An 18,805-nucleotide genomic window follows, 5' to 3' on the forward strand; every position below is an offset into this window, starting at 1 on the left:
GTTTCAAACCACAGCTCTCGGCATATCTCATTAATTTAATTCTACATGAATTATTATGATCCTTCCAATTTATATTAAAATCACCCAAGATAAATAGATCTCTTGTTACTATCTGTGGCCTGGTCAAATCCCGTGCATAAATCATCCAGATAGGACACCTTAGAACTAGGAGGTATATACACACATCCTACCAATATGGGTGCCTGGAGAGGCAGATGTACTTGCTGTACTTGATGTGCCTCTACTTGACATACAGTTGAAGTCGGAAGTTTAAATACACTTAAGTTGGAGTCAGTAAAACTCACTTTTCAACCACTCCACAAATTTCTTGTAAACAAACTATAGCTTTGGCAAGTCGGTAACGACATTTACTTTGTGCATGACACAAGTAATTTTTACAACAATTGTTTATAGACAGATTATTTCACTTATAATTCACTGTATCACAATACCCGCGGATCAGAAGTTTACATACACTAAGTTGACTGTGCCTTTAATCTGCTTGGAAAATTCCAGAAAATTACGTCATGGCATTAGAAGCTTCCGATAGGCTAATTGACATCATTTGAGTCAATTGGAGGTTTACCTGTGGATGTATTTCAAGGCGTACCTTGAAATACAAATTTCCAAATGCCTGAAGGTACCATGTTCATCTGTACAAACAATACAGACCTAACAAGCAAATATACACACCATGGGACCACGCAGCCGTCATACCGCTCAGGAAGGAGACACATTCTGTCTCCTAGAGATGAACGCACTTTGGTGGGAAAAGTGCAAATCAATCCCAGAACAACAGCAAAGGACCTTGTGAAGATGCTGGAATAAACCAGTACAAAAGGTATCTATATCCACAGTAAAACGAGTCCTATATCGACATAACCTGAAGGCTACTCAGCAAGGAAGAAGCCTCTGCTCCAAATCACCATAAAAGAGCCAGACTGTTTGCAGCTGCACATGGGGACAAAGATCGTACTTTTTGGAGAAATGTCCTCTGGTCTGATGAAACAGAAATCGAACTGTTTGGCCATAATGACCATTGTTATGTTTGGAGGAAAAAGGGGGAGGCTTGCAAGCCAAAGAACACCATCCCAACTGTGAAGCACATGGTGGCAGCATCATGTTGTGGTGGTGCTTTGCTGCAGGAGGGACTGGTGCACTACATAAAATAGATGGCATCGTGAGGGAGGAAAATTATGTGGATATACAGTGGGGCAAAAAAGCATTTAGTCAGCCACCAATTGTGCAAGTTCTCCCACTTAAAAATATGAGAGGCCTGTAATTTTCACCATAGGTACACTTCAACTACGACAGACAAAATTAGAAAAAAAATCCAGAAAATCATATTGTAGGATTATTAATGAATTTATTTGCAAATTATGGTGGAAAATAAGTATTTTGTCACCTACAAACAAGCAAGATTTTTGGCTCTCACAGACCTGTAACTTCTTTTTTAAGAGGTTCCTCTGTCCTCCACTCGTTACCTGTATTAATGGCACCTGTTTGAACTTGTTATCAGTATAAAAGACACCTGTCCACAACCTCAAACAGTCACACTCCAAACTCCACTATGGCCAAGACCAAAGAGCTGTCAAAGGACACCAGAAACAAAATTGTAGATCTGCACCAGGCTGGGAAGACTGAATCTGCAATAGGTAAGCAGCTTGGTTTGAAGAAATCAACTGTGGGAGCAATTATTAGGAAATGGAAGACATACAAGACCACTGATAATCTCCCTCGATCTGGTGCTCCACGCAAGATCTCAACCCATGGGGTCAAAATGATCACAAGAACGGTGAGCAAAAATCCCAGAACCACACAGGGGGACCTAGTGGATGACCTACAGAGAGCTGGGACCAAAGTAACAAAGCCTACCATCAGTAACACACTACGCCGCCAGGGACTCAAATCCTGCAGTGCCAGACGTGTCCCCCTGCTTAAGCCAGTACGTGTCCAGGCCCGTCTGAAGTTTGCTAGAGAGCATTTGGATGATCCAGAAGAAGATTGGGAGAATGTCATATGGTCAGATGAAACCAAAACATTACTTTTTGGTAAAAACTCAACTCGTCGCGTTTGGAGGACAAAGAATGCTGAGTTGCATCCAAAGAACACCATACCTACTGTGAAGCATGGCGTTGAAACATCATAAATCGGTCGACGTCTAGTTGAGTCTCTGACATAATCTTCCTGTCCGGGTTGACGTCCCCCTCGGGGTCGTGCCGTGGGGGAAATCTTTGTCTCAGGGTAGTAAGTTGGTGGTTGAAGGTATCCCTCTAGTGGTATGGGGGCTGTGCTATGGCAAAGTGGGTGGGGTTATATCCTGTCTGGTTGACCCTGTCCTGGGAAATAGTCGGACAGGGCCACAGTGTCCCAAGACCCCTCCTGTCTCAGGCTCCAGTAATTATGCTGCAATAGTTTAATGTGTCGGGAGGCTAGGGTCAGTTTGTTATATCTGGAGTATTTCTCCTGTCTTATCCGGTGTCCTGGGTGAATTTAAGTATGCTCTATCTAATTCTCTCTCTCTTTCGCTTCTCTCGGTGGACCTGAGCCCTAGGACCATGCGTCAGGACTACCTGGCCTGATGACTCCTTGCTGTCTCCAGTCCACCTGGTCGTGCTGTTGCTCCAGATTCAACTGTTTTGCTTGCGGCTATGGAACCCTGACCTGTTCCCCCGGACGTGCTACCTTGTCCCGGACCTGCGGTTTTCGACTCTCTCTCTCTACCGCACCTGCTGTCTCTAACTCTGAATGATCGGCTATGAAAAGCCAACTGACTCCTGAGGTGCTGACCTGTTGCAACCTCTACAACTACTGTGATTATTATTTGACCCTGCTGGTCATCTATGAATGTTTGAACATCTTGACCATGTAATGTTAGAATCTCCACCGAGCACAGCCAGAAGAGGACTGGCCACCCCTCAGAGCTTGGTTCCTCTCTAGGTTTCTACCAAGGTTCCTGCCTTTCTAGGGAGTTTTTCCTAGCCACCATGCTTCTCCTAGCCACCATGCTTTCTGTATAGTACTTTGTGACATCGGCTGATGTAAAAGGGGCTTTATAAATACATTTGATTGATGCCAATGAAGCGTCGTGAAACAGTGTTGGTTGATGGAGGCATTGTCTGTATAGTTTTTTGGGCTTTTTCCCCCAGCATTGCGCCAGCCATATCTGCGGCAGCAGGAAGAATGAAGTCCTCCACAATAGTATGGGGCTTGCCTGTCCTAGCCACTCGGTAGCTCACCATATAAGACTCTTCTAGCCCCTTCATATTAATGGTATCTGTTGCTTTTAAACGTGTCTTACTACTCGTAAGTCATCTTAATTCTTGCTCAAAAAACTCCTGTGGCTTATTTTTCAAATTGGCATGTTTAGTTTCTAAATGTACTGTATGTGCAAGAGTGAAGGTTTCATCAAGTTGTGAGATAGTACTTTTTTACTTTTTTTGCGCATGTAACACACTGTGGCTGAGGATAGGCACAACTCCCAATATAAGTGAACCCCAAATCAATGTAGTTCTCATCATATTTGCGCCTCTTTGATGGTCCAAAGTCCCTGTCTGTTGTTCGGTGCTTTCACGGGTAAGGGCAGTAGCTCATCGGCAGCACCAGATTCACAACTGTCAGTGTCGATGCTAGCTGGGCTAACAATAAATGTATAATTACTGATGCTAGCATTGGATGTGCTCGCGGAAGCAGAACAACTTGTGTCGTCGACAGGTGCAGGTATAGTACTGCTGGAAGTAGCAGTATTACCAGTAGAACTGGTATGTGTCTCTATGGACGCGGGCCTTACTTTTTTTTAGCCATTTATCAATTTTTGAGCAAACAGAATGAGCAGTAGCTACGTTTGGCTACATACGGATCGTTGGTGGAATTCCCGCGAGAGAGTAACGGTTAATGTGATTGGATGTTAATTATTTGACTAGGCTGTATTTGACATTGCGCTGTTATTTCGATGTCACATTGAAAGTCACTGAGCTCAAACCTCCAATGTTTGTCTATGGATATTGCTTGGCTGTGTGCTCAGTTTTATACACCTGGCAGCAACGGGTGTGGCTGAAATAGACTAATCCACTAATTTGAAAGAGTGTCCACATACTTTTGAATATATAGTGCATATTATCTCAGCTGGAAAACAAAACATGGCAATCTGATTCGCACCAAAGTCACCGGAATTCCTCAAGCTTTCCTGCTACAAGACAGACTATTTTCTACAGCGTTAGGAAAGACCCTGAAGGCTGTTCAGGTAAAAAGTACCAGTGATGAATGCCTGAGTTAGCCACCATTGGCCATCTCACGTTTCTGTACATGCCACCAACATGTCCTCTCTTTATGTATTTTTTCTTCATTGGATAGGATAGAGAGAGGTATAGAGACGAAAAGTAGAAAAGTGTGCTGAAAGACCAATGGGCTGGATTCAAACCCATGCAAGGTAGACAATCATAACTAGGAGGATTGTGGTAAACAAACATTAAATGTTTTGTCATTTACATTTCTTGCTATTCAAGTTTAGGGCTACATCGCTAGCCATAGGCTGTGACATCACACACACTGAGTTTGAACTGCCTGTAAAAGTGAACGTTTTAAACTGTGCTGAATTGTCACGCCCTGACCTTAGAGATCCTTATTTATTCTCTATGTTTGGTTAGGTCAGGATGTTACTCGGGTGGAAAAATCTGTGTTTTCTATTTCTTTGTTGTTTTTTTCAAGCGTCGTTCCCAATCAGAGGCAACTGTCTATTGTTGTCTCTGATTGGGGATCATATATAAGTTGTGATTTTCCGTTTGGGTTTTGTGGGGTGTTATTTTCTGTTTAGTGTCTGTGCCTGACGGAGCTGTTCGCTTTCGTTTTTGGATTTGTTATTTTTGTTTAAGTGTTTCTTGAAAATAAATATCATGAAAACTAGAGGTCGACCAATTCATTGGAATGGCCGATTAATTAGGGCCGATTTCAAGTTTTCATAACAATCGGAAATCGGTATTTTTGGACACCGATTTGGCCTCTAATTCTTTTTTTTTACACCGTTATTTATTGCTTATTCAACTAGGCAAGTCAGTTAAGAACACATTCTTATTTTCAATGACGGCCTAGGAACGGTGGGTTAACTGCCTTGTTCAGGGGCAGAATGACAGATTTTTACCAGCTCAGGGATTCAATCTTGCAACTTTACAGTTAACTAGTCCAATGCTCTAACCAACTGATTACATTGCACTCCATGAGGAGACTGCCTGTTACGCGAATGCAGTAAGAAGCCAAGGTAAGTTGCTAGCTAGCATTAAACTTATCTTATAAAAAAATCAATTAATCATAATCACTAGTTAACTACACATGGTTGATGATATTACTAGTTTATCTAGCGTGTCCTGCGCTGCATATAATCGATGCGAAAAAGGACTGTCTTGCTCCAATGTGTACCTAACCATAAACATCAATGCACAGAAGTATATATTTTTAAACCTGCATATTTTGCTAAAAGAAATCCAGGTGAGCAGGCAATATTAATTTCACCTGGTTGTGTCACTTCTCTTGCGTTCATTGCATGCAGAGTCAGTGTATATGCAACAGTTTGGGCCGCCTAATTTGCCAGAATTTTACGTAATTATGACATAACATTGAAGGTTGTGCAATGTAACAGGAGTATTTAGACTTATGGATGCCACCAGTTAGATAAAATACGGAAAGGTTCCGTATTTCACTGAAAGAATAAACGTCTTGTTTTCGAGATGATAGTTTCCGGATTCGACCATATTAATGACCTAAGGCTCGTATTTCTGTGCGTTATTGTGTTATAATTAAGCCTATGATTTGATAGAGCAGTCTGACTGAGCGGTGGTAGGCACCAGCATGCTCGTAAGCATTCATTCAAACAGCACTTTCGTTCGTTTTGCCAGCAGTTCGTCGCTGTGCTTCAAGCATTGAGATGTTTATGACTTCAAGCCTATCAACCCCCGAGATTAGGCTGGTGTAACCGATGTGAAATGGCTAGCTAGCGGGGTGCACGCTAATAGCGTTTCAAACGTCACTTGCTCTGAGACCTGGAGTGGTTATTCCCCTTGCTCTGCAAGGGCCGCGGCTCTTGTAGAGCGATGGGTAACGCTGCTTCGAGGGTGGCTGTTGTCGATGTGTTTCTGGTTCATGCCCAGGTAGGGGTGAGGAGAGGGACGGAAGCTATACTGTTACACTGGCAATACTAAAGTGCCTATAAGAACATCCAATAGTCAAAGGTTGATGAAATACAAATCGTATAGAGAGAAATTGTCCTATAATTCCTATAATCACTACAACCTAAAAATGTATTACCTGGGAATATTGAAGACTCCTGTTAAAAGCTACCACCAGCTTTCATATGTTCTCATGTTCTGAGCAAGGAACTTTAAACGTTAGCTTTTTTACATGGCACATATTGCACTTTTACTTTCTTCTCCAACACTTTTGTTTTTGCATTTAAACCAAATTGAACATGTTTCATTTTATTTGAGGCTAAATTGATTTTATTGGTGTATTATATTATGTTAAAATTCAGTATTGAGTATCATTCAGTATTGTTGTAATTGTCATTGTTACAAATACATTTTAAGAAAATCTTCCGATTAATCGGTATCGGCTTTTTTTGGGTCCTCCAATAATTGGTATTGGTGTTGAAAAATTATAAATCGGTCGACCTCTAATGAACACTTTCCACGCTGCGCTTTGGTCCACTCTTCCTTCCACCGATGACGAGCATTACAAAACACTCCACCAAAGACACCAAGCAGCGTGGCCAGGAGGACTGGACATGGGAGGAAATCCTGGAGGGAGAAGGACCCTGGACACGGGCTGGGGAGTATCGCCGTCCAAGGGAGCAGATGGAGGCAGCGAGAGTGGAACGGCGACTATACGAAGAGTTAGCTCAACGACGGAAGCATGAGAGGCAGCCCCAAAATATTTTACACATTGGCGGAGGTAGGGTTTAGACCTGAGCCAACTCCCCGTGCTTACCTTTGGGAGCGTGTGACTGGTCAGGCACCGTGTTATGCAATGATGCGCACGGAGTCTCCAGTGCGCATTCATAGCCCGGTGCACTCTGTTCCAGCTCCTCGCGTTTGCCGCGCAAGAGTGGGAATTCAGCCAGGACAGATTGTGCCGGCTCAGCGGTCCTGGTCTCCGGTGTGTCTCCTCGTCCCAGGATATCCTGTGCCAGCTCTATGCATGGTATCTCCAGTTCGCCAGCACAACCCAGTGCGGCCTGTGCCAGATCCCCGCACTTGCCGTGCTACAGGGGGTATTCAGCCAAGACGCGTTGTGCCAGCTCTATGGTCCAGACCTCCCGTGCGCCTCCACAGCCCAGTATATCCTGCGCCGGCTCTACGCACTATGCCTACAGTGTGACTTCATTGCCCAGTGCGACCTGTGCTAGCTCTCCAAACTCACCGAGCTAAAGTGGGTATCCATCGCCTACAGTGACGGTTCCCGGTCCGGAGCCTTCAGCGACGGTCCCCTGTCCGGAGCACGCTGCGATGGTCTACGGTCCCTGCACCGGAGTGGGGGGAGCCTAAAGAGGAGCGGGGTCTGCGTCCCGCACCGGAGCCCCCACCGAGAGTAGATGCCCACCATAGGTTCAGGTTTGCGGCCGGAGTCCGCACCTTTGGGTGGGGTACTGTCACGCCCTGACCTTAGAGATCCTTATATATTCTCTGTGTTTGGTTAGGTCAGGGTGTGACTCGGGTGGGAAAATCTGTTTTCTATTTCTTTTAATCTTTTTTCCCCGAGTGTGGTTCCCAATCAGAGGCAGCTGTCTATCGTTGTCTCTGATTGGGGATCATATATAAGTTGTGATTTTTCGTTTGGGATTTGTGGGGTGTTATTTTCTGTTTAGTGTCTGTCCCTGATGGAACTGTTCGCTTTCGTTTTTGGATTTGTTATTTTTGTTTGAGTGTTTCTTGAAAATAAATATCATGAACACTTTCCACGCTGCGCTTTGGTCCACTCTTCCTTCCACCAACGACGAGCGTTACATGAATGGAGGACTTTTGAAAGGTCATTGCAACTTTACTCACGTCACGAATATCAGCTGTCATCACACACAGGCAAAATTCTCTCTTAGGAGATCTACCCCCTCACCAAAACATATACAGCCCTGTGGAGTCACACACAGCGTCACCCCAGTCGAGAGACTGAGACCGGCAATACTAGCGACAGAAGCTGATGGTGCCTCCATGTGTGTTGTGTTTTCAATGTGTGTATGTGTGTATATCCCGCTCCTGTCTCAGAAGTAGTGGAGCAAGGTACAATATAGAAACTGACTCCACCACACAACTAGCACACTAACAACATGGCCATGTTATCCACTAAGGATAAGATAGCTGGCTACATCATCACTCTGAGGGAACATAAACACAAGACTCATCTCTCTTGGTGTGGTTGCGGTTACAGTACCTCACGGTCGTGGTGGAGGTGCGTGTGGTGGGCTTGCGTGAGCTCCTGTGGGATGCTGGGACATGCCACCAGGCCCGGGACAGGACGGCTGCTGCTCCCTCCCCCGCCGACACAGAAGACGTGGAGAGAGAGTGATGACAGAGAGTGACAGGGTGCCCTCACCCTCACATATGCTGCAGCAGCGGGATTCACTGTGTCTTCTCTCGCTCTCTGATCCTCTTATCACGGTCTCTTTTTCCCACTCGGTCACGTTTTGCACTGAGTATGTTTTTCCTCTGCTTCCCCCCTCCTCTCTGTCTCTGTGTTTGTGCTGTTTCCTGGATTAGGCCGGGTTTTCTGTACACGAACAGCACAAGCTTCAGGCTCCAGGATTTAAATACCTCCGACACTGGTCTGGATCGTACCACGTGGCGTAAAGGGGAGGGAGACGGGCTGCACCACTTCATTGTGCTGTAAAATGGAGAAGGATGGGTTTCTCTCACCACTCCTCTCCTTCTCTTCAGTTTATCTCCCTCCCCATACTCATCACAGCATTACCGCATGCTGTGTGTTCATATGTAGCCTAAATTATCTGAAAGTAGTTTGTTTCTTTGTGTTCTTTACATTCATGAGTATTTGATTTAGTCTGCATGAATAGAAAGTAGCCTATAGTGCCGGAATGTGTACATAGATTATATTTAAGATTCTGCAAATGTGAACAGTGAACACCTTTTAGAATTTCTATATACTGTACCAGTCAAAAGTTTGGACACACCTACTAATTCAAGGGTTTGCTTTATTTTTTACTATTTTCTACATTGCAGAATAATAATAAGGATATCTACACTATGAAATAGCACACATGGAATCATGTGGTAACCAAAAAATTGTTAACCAAATCAAAATATGTTTTATATTTGAGATTCGTCAAAGTAGCGACCTTTTGCCTTGATGACAGCTTTTTTTCCTCTGAATGCGTTTGAGCCAATTAGATGTCCTGTGACAAGGTAGAGGCGGTATACAGAAGATAGCCCTCTTTGGTAAAAGTCTATATTATGGCAAGAACAGCTCAAATAAGCAAAGAGATAAGACAGACCATCATTACTTTAAGACATGAAGGTCAGTCAATATAGAACATTTGAAGAACTTTGAAAGTTTCTTCAAGCGCAGTCGCAAAAACCATCAAGTGCTATGATGAAACTGGCTCTCACAACGACCACCACAGGAAAGGAAGACCCAAAGTTACCTCTGCTGCAGAGGATAAGTTCATTAGAGTTAAATGCACCTCAGATTGCAGCCCAAATAAATGCTTAAATAAATTAGTTCAAGTAACAGACACATCTCAACATCAACTGTTCAGAGGAGACTGCGTGAATCAGGACTTCATGGTGAAATTGCTGAAAAGAAACCACTACTAAAGGACACCAAAAGATGAAGAGCCTTGCTCGGGCCATGAAACACGAACAATGGACATTAGACCGGTGGAAATCTATCCTTTGGTCTGATGAGTCCAAATGTCTGAGTGCGCCGTGTCTTTCTGTGACGCAGAGTAAGTGAACAGATTATCTCTGCATATGTGGTTCCCACCGTGAAGCATGGAGGAGGAGGTGTGATGGTGACACTGTCAATGATGTATTTAGAATTCAAGGCACACTTAACCAGCATGGCTACCAAAGCATTCTGCAGCGATACGCCATCCCACCTGGTTTGTGTTTAGTGGGACTATCATTTATTTTAATCAGGATAATGACCCAAAACACAACTCCAGGGTGTGTAAGGGCTATTTGACCAAGGAGAGTGATGCATCAGATGACATGGCCTCTACAATCACCTGACCTCAACCCACATGAGATGGTTTGGGATGAGTTGGAACGCAGAGTGAAGGAAAAGCAGCCAAAAACTGCTCAGCATAGGTGGGAACTCATTCAAGACGGTTGGAAAAGCATTCCTCATGAAGCTGGCTGAGAGAATGCAAAGAGTGTGCAAAGCTGTCATCAAGGCAAAGGGTGGCTACTTAGAAGAATCTAAAATCTAATATATATATTGAGTTGTTTAACATATTTTTGGTTACTACATGATTCCATATGTGGTATTTCATAGTTTTGATGTTGTCACTATTATTCTACAATGTCAAAAATAGTACAAATAAAGAAAAACCCTTGAATGAGTAGGTGTGTCTAAAACTTTGACTGGTACTGTAGCTTACTCTACACAGTGGTCTACAGTATATATGATGGGATAGGAGTGAGTACCCTAGTACACCAGTATGTAACCTGTCATCCATGACAGCAGACAGCCCTCTGCTCTAATGCAGCCTGTAAGGAGCCAGGCAGGCCAGCAGGCAGGGGGAAGTGGGTATTTCTTGCTTCCTTCCTCACATGACTGATGTTAAAGGGAAGCCTGTTTCAGGCTGGGTCATCCCTCCCTAGAACAATGCTGGAACTCGGTAGGAGTCTTTCTATTCTCACCCCTTTATTATCTGACCTGTCTTTAGGCAAGGCTAGGAGTATAAGCATGTAGTGAATCATGTTAGAATGAGAAGCTAAGGACTAAGTGACGGGAGTGAAAATGACAACAGAGCGAAATTCCACTCATAGCAGAGAAGGAAGACACAAGGTCACACACACACACCAGGGTTTCTATTTAATGTCTTTTGGCCGATTAAAAAATGAAAAGCCAATAAATAAAACTGTAGCAGGCCAAAATCTGATCGCAAAATAATGCTTTTTATTCATTGATGGAAATACCAGTCGATGTAAATATATCTGACCGTCCTGCCAATCGGTCTATAGGTTAATTGGCTGAATTTAGTGAAATTAAAATGGCCTGTGTGTATTTTCATTAGTCACCACGTATCTTATTTATCCAACACAACTATCACACACGCACAGCATACAAAGACAATTTTGATCAAGAGTTCTCCTGCAGCTCCTCAGCTGGTTGCTGCTGGAGTAAAAAATGCTTTTATAAGCCCATTCATAAGAATTCGAAATGCAATCGCATGTTTTTTTTCTCAACTGGTAATTGAAGCTCACTTCCTATTCCCTATTCAAGTGCAGGCAACAGGCTATCAGTGTGTCACCCACCACTTTACAATGTGAGCAGGAGGCAGTATCCATTCTGAAAACATCCATTTTGAAACCGACAATAGTTGTCGCATCTTTAGATTCCCTTCTTTCTAAGTTTCTACCAGAGATTTTCATCTCTGCCACATATGGAACCACTGTCAGGTGTACTGTTTTGAATGGTGTTTTCCCAGGTATTGCATTTTGGCAAATGTTTGAAAATTAAGTTTTATTGGCTGCTTCATTACATGAGTTACATGTTCTGTTAAGATGCATTATCACAATCTAAATGTGATTCCTGTCATTCTGAGCACCGTGGGTGGGCCCCCTAATGCACGTGTGTCAAGCTCATTCCAAAGAGGGCCGAGTGTCTGCAGGTTTTTGCTCCTCCCTTGTACTTGATTGATGCATTAAGGTCACTAATTAGTAAGGAACTCCCCACACCTGGTTGTCTAGGGCTTAATTGATCCTTCCTGTTTGGCCCTGTCCGGGGGTGTCCTCGGATGGGGCCACAGTGTCTCCTGACCCCTCCTGTCTCAGCCTCCAATATTTATGCTGCAGTAGTTTATGTGTCGGGGGGCTAGGGTCAGTTTGTTATATCTGGAGTACTTCTCCTGTCCTATTCGGTGTCCTGTGTGAATCTAAGTGTGCGTTCTCTAATTCTCTCCTTCTCTCTTTCTGTCTCTCTCTCGGAGGACCTGAGCCCTAGGACCATGCCCCAGGACTACCTGACATGATGACTCCTTGCTGTCCCCAGTCCACCTGGCCGTGCTGCTGCTCCAGTTTCAACTGTTCTGCCTTATTATTATTCGACCATGCTGGTCATTTATGAACATTTGAACATCTTGGCCATGTTCTGTTATAATCTCCACCCGGCACAGCCAGAAGAAGACTGGCCACCCCACATATGCTCTCTCTAATTCTCTCTTTCTTTTTCTCTCTCGGAGGACCTGAGCCCTAGGACCATGCCCCAGGACTACCTGACATGATGACTCCATGTTGTCCCCAGTCCACCTGACCGTGCTGCTGCTCCAGTTTCAACTGTTCTGCCTTATTATTATTCGACCATGCTGGTCATTTATGAACATTTGAACATCTTGGCCATGTTCTGTTATAATCTCCACCCGGCACAGCCAGAAGAGGACTGGCCATCCCACATAGCCTGGTTCCTCTCTAGGTTTCTTCCTAGGTTTTGGCCTTCTAGGGTGTTTTTCCTAGCCACCGTGCTTCTACACCTGCATTGCTTGCTGTTTGGGGTTTTAGGCTGGGTTTCTGTACAGCACTTTGAGATATCAGCTGATGTACGAAGGGCTATATAAATAAATTTGATTTGATTTGAATAGAAAACCTGCAGACACTATGCCCTCCAGGGAATGAGTTTGACCCCCCTGCCCTACACACACACATTCCCCACAGATAAGCATATAGACCTAAGCAGAGAGACACAGGCAAAGACCAGACAAACAACACGTCTAGACAAGGGTCTGGGGTTCCGGACAGTTCCTGTTTTTTGTGCAAAACCTGCAAGTATAAATACATATAATTAAACAAAAGTTGAGCTAACCTACAATAACTGGCTTGAGTCATGTTCTGTCCTGCCAGAACCCAAACTCTTACTGTTTCCTCCAGGTCTATGTCACACTGACACACACTGAAGCACTGAATCATGTCGTTGTAAAATGACATCCCTAAAAGGCAGTGATGGGCCTTTCCAAGTGAAATCATAGCATTACAAGGTACTGTTTTTTTCAGTTCTTCTGGGGGTAACACAGGTAGGGTGACCCTAATCTGGCTTGTGTTATGTAACGCAATATAAATCTGATTACTGGGAGATTGGTTTCACACTGGTTGCTAACTCAACCGATTACTCAATTTTATCGAATTACTCTTGATACAAGAGAAAAACATTGTCTGAGAAACCCATTTTATGAGCCATGACACACTACGAGATAGGACATTGAGGGCTTGATGATTGTCATCTGTGTGAAGATCTGACAAAGTTGACAATACTAGAAATGGTCCTTTTTCTAAACTAAAACAGGATTCTTCACCCAACCCCTTCACAACCCTCCACTGAAATCCCTACTCCAGAATGCACCAGATGTTAACTGAAAAAGAAAGCTGACCTAGATATGCCTTTCCCCAAACTTTCAGACACACACAAACACACACACACACACACACACACACACACACACACACACACACACACACACACACACACACACACACACACACACACACACACACACACACACACACACACACACACACACACACACACACACACAGTACTGGTCTTCCAAACTTTCCCATGACGTACATCCTCGGCACGTGACATTGGGAGCCCACAGGATACGGGGATACAATACGCCCCTCTCGCTGTGTGGTTAGAGGGTGTAGGTTGTGATGCAATAGAGCTGGGCCAACAAAACCACATCTCCATAAATCCTTGTTAATTATTGGTGCAGAAAATGCGCCATAGCAGAAGGAAACACAGTATTTACGCAAAAAGAGAGTAAGCACGAGCAAGCAAAGCATCCCATCTCATCCCACTGAAAATAAACATGCTCAAAGAAAGTAGCTTCATGATGGTTGAGTGATAGGGCAGGCCTTTAGTGGCTGGATTTCATGAAGATAGTATACACAGGGCATGTTAGTTGTTAGTTTTACTGTCACTGTTGACAATAGGCCTACATAATGTCACATTACTGAGAGTAATAACTCAAAAGATAGAGGCAGAGACAAGGAACAGAGTACAAAGCGAGAAAAAGCAAAAATAACAGTGAGGAGGATAGCAAAGGCAATATCATTAAGAAAAATGGAAAGAGAGTGAGTGAAATGAAAGAAAGGAAGAGTGAGACACAGAGGAGAAAACCTCCTGCTCGGTGGCTTGTTCACTTATTGATGAGCCAATCAGTATGGACAGGGGGGATGGGGGCTTGCACAACAAAGAAATGACGGAGGGCTTGCCTGACAGAAACTCTTCACTTCTGTTCTACACATGAAATATTGAAATGACTCCTTGCCAAGGTGTGCCTGTCAAGATCCTTCAGCTTTTTCGAAGACATGATTTCAAAACATTTAATAGTAGCATCCAACTGTGGGCTCCCGAGTGGCAGGAGTGGTCTATGACACTGCATCTCAGTGCAAGAGGCATCATAAAATATATAAAACTGTTACTCCCAATGCTTCTATGATCAAACCTGAAATTAAAGGAAGTCGTGAGTAGGGCTGTGGCGATCATGACATTTTGACAGCCAGTTATTGTCATGCAAAAGATTGTCAGTCTCACAATAATTAACTGCAATTTACATAAACACGTTTAGCATCTCCAGGCCTCCACATATACAAGCCGCTGATGCGCGCCTTTGAAACATCTACATTAAAAAAAAGTCTAAATGAATTGAATATACATCACAATAAATCCATTATTTATTTTAGGTCAGGTCTAGATGGCAGCTGGGTATGTGCAAAGTGTCGGACTGATCCAATGAACCATTGCATTTATGTTCAACATTTTGTATCAAGACTACCCAAATGTGCCTAATTGGTTTATTAACCTCTTACACTTATGGTGGCGCTATTTCATTTTTGGAAGAAAAACGTTCCCGTTTTAAACAAGATATTTTGTCACAAAAAGATGCTCGACTATGCATATAATTGCTACTGTTTGAAAGAAAACACTCTGACGTGTCCAGAAATACAAATATCTTCTCTGTGCGTGCCCTAGAACGTGAGCTTCAGGCAAAACCAAGATGACTTGGCATCCAGGAAATGACAAGGATTTTTGAGGCTCTGTCTTTCATGATCTCCTTATATGGCTGTGAACGCAAGAGGAATGAGTCTGCCCTTTCTGTCGTTTCCCCAAGGTGTCTGCAGCATTGTGACGTATTTGTAGGCAGATCGTTGGAAGATTGACCATAAGAGACCACATTTACCACGTGTCCGCCCGGTGTCCTGCGCCGAAATTGGTGCGCAAAAGTCACCTGCCAGTATTTTTCCATGGGGCAGAGAGAGAGAAACAAGCTTCCAAGAACTGCATGTCAATGAAGAGATATGTGAAAAAACACCTTGAGGATTGATTCCAAACAACGTTTGCCATGTTTCGGTCGATATTATGTAGTTAATCCGGAAAAAGTTTCACGTTGTAGGTGACTGCATTTTCGGTTCGTTTCGGTAGCCAGGCGCAATGTAGAAAACGGAACGATTTCTCCTACACACAGACGCTTTCAGGAAACACTGCGCATTTGGTATGTGGCTGGGAGTCTCCTCATTGAAAACATCAGAAGCTCTTCAAAGGTAAATGATTTTATTTATTTGGTTATCTGGCTTTTGTGAAAATGTTGCGTGCTACATGCTACACAAAATGCTATGCTAGCTTTGCATACTCTTACACAAATTAGTCCATTTCTATGGTTCAAAAGCATATTTTGAAAATCTGAGATGACAGTGTTGTTAAGAAAAGGCTAAGCTTGAGAGCAAACGCATTATTTTAATTTTATTTGCGATTTTCAGAAATCGTTAACGTTGCGTTATGCTAATGAGCCTGAGGCTTAGTCACAATCCCGGATCCGGGATGGGGAGTTTCAAGAGGTTAATAACTTGTCAAGTTCATAACTGTGCATTCCCCTCAAACAATAGCATTGTATTATTTTACTGTAATAGCTACTGTAAATTGGACAGAGCAGTTAGATTAACAAGAATTTAAGCTTTCTGCCAATATCAGATATGTCTATGTCCTAGGAAATGTTCTGTTACTTACAACCTCATGCTAATCGCATTAGCCTATGTCAGCTCGGGGATTACGATCCAGCAACCCTTCAGTTACTGGCCAAACGCTCTAACCACTAGGCTACCTCCCACCCCACATGCTGTTAATGTGATCATATGTGTGACTCGTTTCAGGAAACTAGGCATATGTTGTGCGTCACTACTTCACAGGAGAGGTATTTGTACATAAAAAATGTTTTGCATCAAAATGTGTTTTTTGGCAGAAATGACTTCTGGAACATGTCAACTTTCATGTGCCTTAGCATACACATTTGATATTGTCTGTAAATACAACACAAATTGTTAAATTACAAGCCTACAAGCACACTCTTACAACCTTATCTTACGAGTGACTTATTAGCTTGGTATAACTCTGAAGTGCTTACATGCATAACAGTTTAACCGGTGTTATAACGGGTTCAGATTAAACACATGAATAAAGGAAAAAATACCTCATTGGCTGCTTATACAGAAGGGAGGAAATCAAACTTCACACGTATTATTCCTGGCATGAATTCACACTTCATCCTAACATACACTCTTCAACCTTTATGAACTACACCCGATGACATGAAAACTTAGCTAACTAGCAAGCGCAGGATTGCCTTCCCTCCAACAGTGTGTTGCTACAATAAGGATCCCTGTTACAACAGTATTAGCTACGCAGTTCCGCTTGTATTATAATTTCCCCCGCACAGCGGACACGTAAACAATTCAAACAAAAGACAACGACATAACCTTTAAGTCTAAGTGTCAGTTACAACATTTTCAGATATTACACATTTTGAAAGAAAGTGGTTTCATTTCAAGATAAAGTGTATTGTTAGCTAGCTAGCTAACATTAGCTGGCTGGCTCCCTGGATAACGTTGCGTGTATGACATTATTATTCATATCCCAGAGCCGTTTGCATTGCTAGTTAGAGCCTGATGTTAGCTAGCTAACATTGAATCTGGTTGGTTATCTCCCAGCAGATTCATGCAGGGTAGTAACGACATGATTTGGTACTATGTTCATTGTTGTTTAACTAGCTAACGTTAGCTGGCTGGCTCTTTAACTAACTTTACCTGACGTGGGTGACCTTACACGTTGTTTACCTAGCTAGGTTAATTGTTTATCTATCTAGCTAGCTACATGTCTTAAGCTTGTGTACAACACCCGTTGAATATGGCCAGTGTCAGTAAACATCGGCAAAAAAGTGCAATGAAATTGTTGCCAGCAGAGCATGTTATCCAAAGGTAAGCAAATCATCGGCCAGAGCGTCAAGTGTGCGCTCAAAACGAGATGGGTGGGGCTAAAGCTTAAGAGGTTGTGAATGATGCTGAATGGGTGTAGACAAAGAGGAGCTCTTCACTAGATAGCAAAACATTCAAAGGCTATTTTCTCAATAATTGAGTTTACAAGTTTATCAACAATGGGAAAGAACTGTTCATTGGGAGCTTCATGAAATGGGTTTCCATGGCCGAGCAGCAGCACACAAGCCTAAGATCACAATGCACAATGCAAAGCGTCAGCTGGAGTGGTGTAAAGCTCGCCGCCATTGGACTATGGAGCAGTGGAAACGCGTTCTCTGGAATTTTGAATCGCGCTTCACCATCTGGCAGGCTGATGGACGAATCTGGGTTTGGCGGATGCCAGGAGAACGCTACCTACCCAAATGCGAAGTGTCAAGAGTAAATTTGTGTGGAGGAATTAATGGTCTGGGGAAAGGCCCTTTGGGAAAGGCCCTTCGCTGTTTCAGCATGACAATTCCCTCGTGCACAAGGCGAGGAAGCAAGGAAAATGGTTTGTCGGGATCCGTGTGGAAGAACTTGACTGGTCTGCAGAGCCCTGACCTCAACCTCATTGAACACCTTTGGGATGAATTGGAACGCTGACTGCGAGTCAGGCCTAATCGCTCCCCAACATTAGTGCCTGACCTCACTAATACTCTTGTGGCTGAATGGAATCAACTCCCCGCCGCAATGTTCCAACATCTATCTAGTGGAAAGCCTTCCTAGAAGAGTGGAGGTTGTTATAGCAGCAAAGGGGGGGACCAACTCCATATTCATGCACATGACTTTGGAATGAGATGTTCGACTAGCAAGTGTCCACATACATTTGATCATGTAGTGTACATACATTGCCTTCAGAAACTATTCACAACCCTTGATCTTTTTCTACATTTTGTTGTGTTACAAAGTGAAATTTAAAATGGATTTAATTGCCATTTTTTTGTCAACAATCTACACAAAATACTCTAATGTCCAAGTGGAAGAACATTTTGTACAAAATTCATAAAAAATAAAACACTATGTCTTGATTAGATAAGTATCGTCTGAGTCGATACATGTCAGAATCAACATTGGCAGCGATTATTGCTGTGAGTCTTTCTGGGTAAGTCTAAGAGTTTTGCACACATGGATTGTATAATATATACAATTCTTCAAGATCTGTCAGGTTGGTTGGTGATCACTGCCCCGCCCCCCTTTCGGAAAAGCTGACCACGACTCCATTTTGCTGATACCTGCCTACAGACAAAAACTAAAACAAGAAGCTCCCACACTGAGGTCTGTCCAACGCTGGTCCGACCAAGCTG

General features: G+C 43.3%; 1 protein-coding gene across 3 annotated transcripts in view; it reads right to left on the bottom strand.

Annotated features, from left to right (window-relative positions):
* Nucleotides 1–18,805, bottom strand: part of LOC135540003 (AMP deaminase 2-like) — a 79,437-nt gene that overhangs the window by 23,361 nt on the left and 37,271 nt on the right. The window contains exon 1 of one of the 3 annotated variants that reach the window (XM_064966294.1): nt 8,413–8,765. The exons of the other annotated variants lie outside the window; for them this stretch is intronic. The gene's annotated coding sequence lies outside the window, so the exon portion shown is untranslated. Of the gene's footprint in view, nt 1–8,412; nt 8,766–18,805 lie in introns of those variants that run through there. 3 annotated transcript variants of the gene reach the window in all.

This window comes from Oncorhynchus masou, chromosome 5 (assembly GCF_036934945.1).
Source record: "Oncorhynchus masou masou isolate Uvic2021 chromosome 5, UVic_Omas_1.1, whole genome shotgun sequence".
NCBI lineage: Eukaryota > Metazoa > Chordata > Actinopteri > Salmoniformes > Salmonidae > Oncorhynchus > Oncorhynchus masou.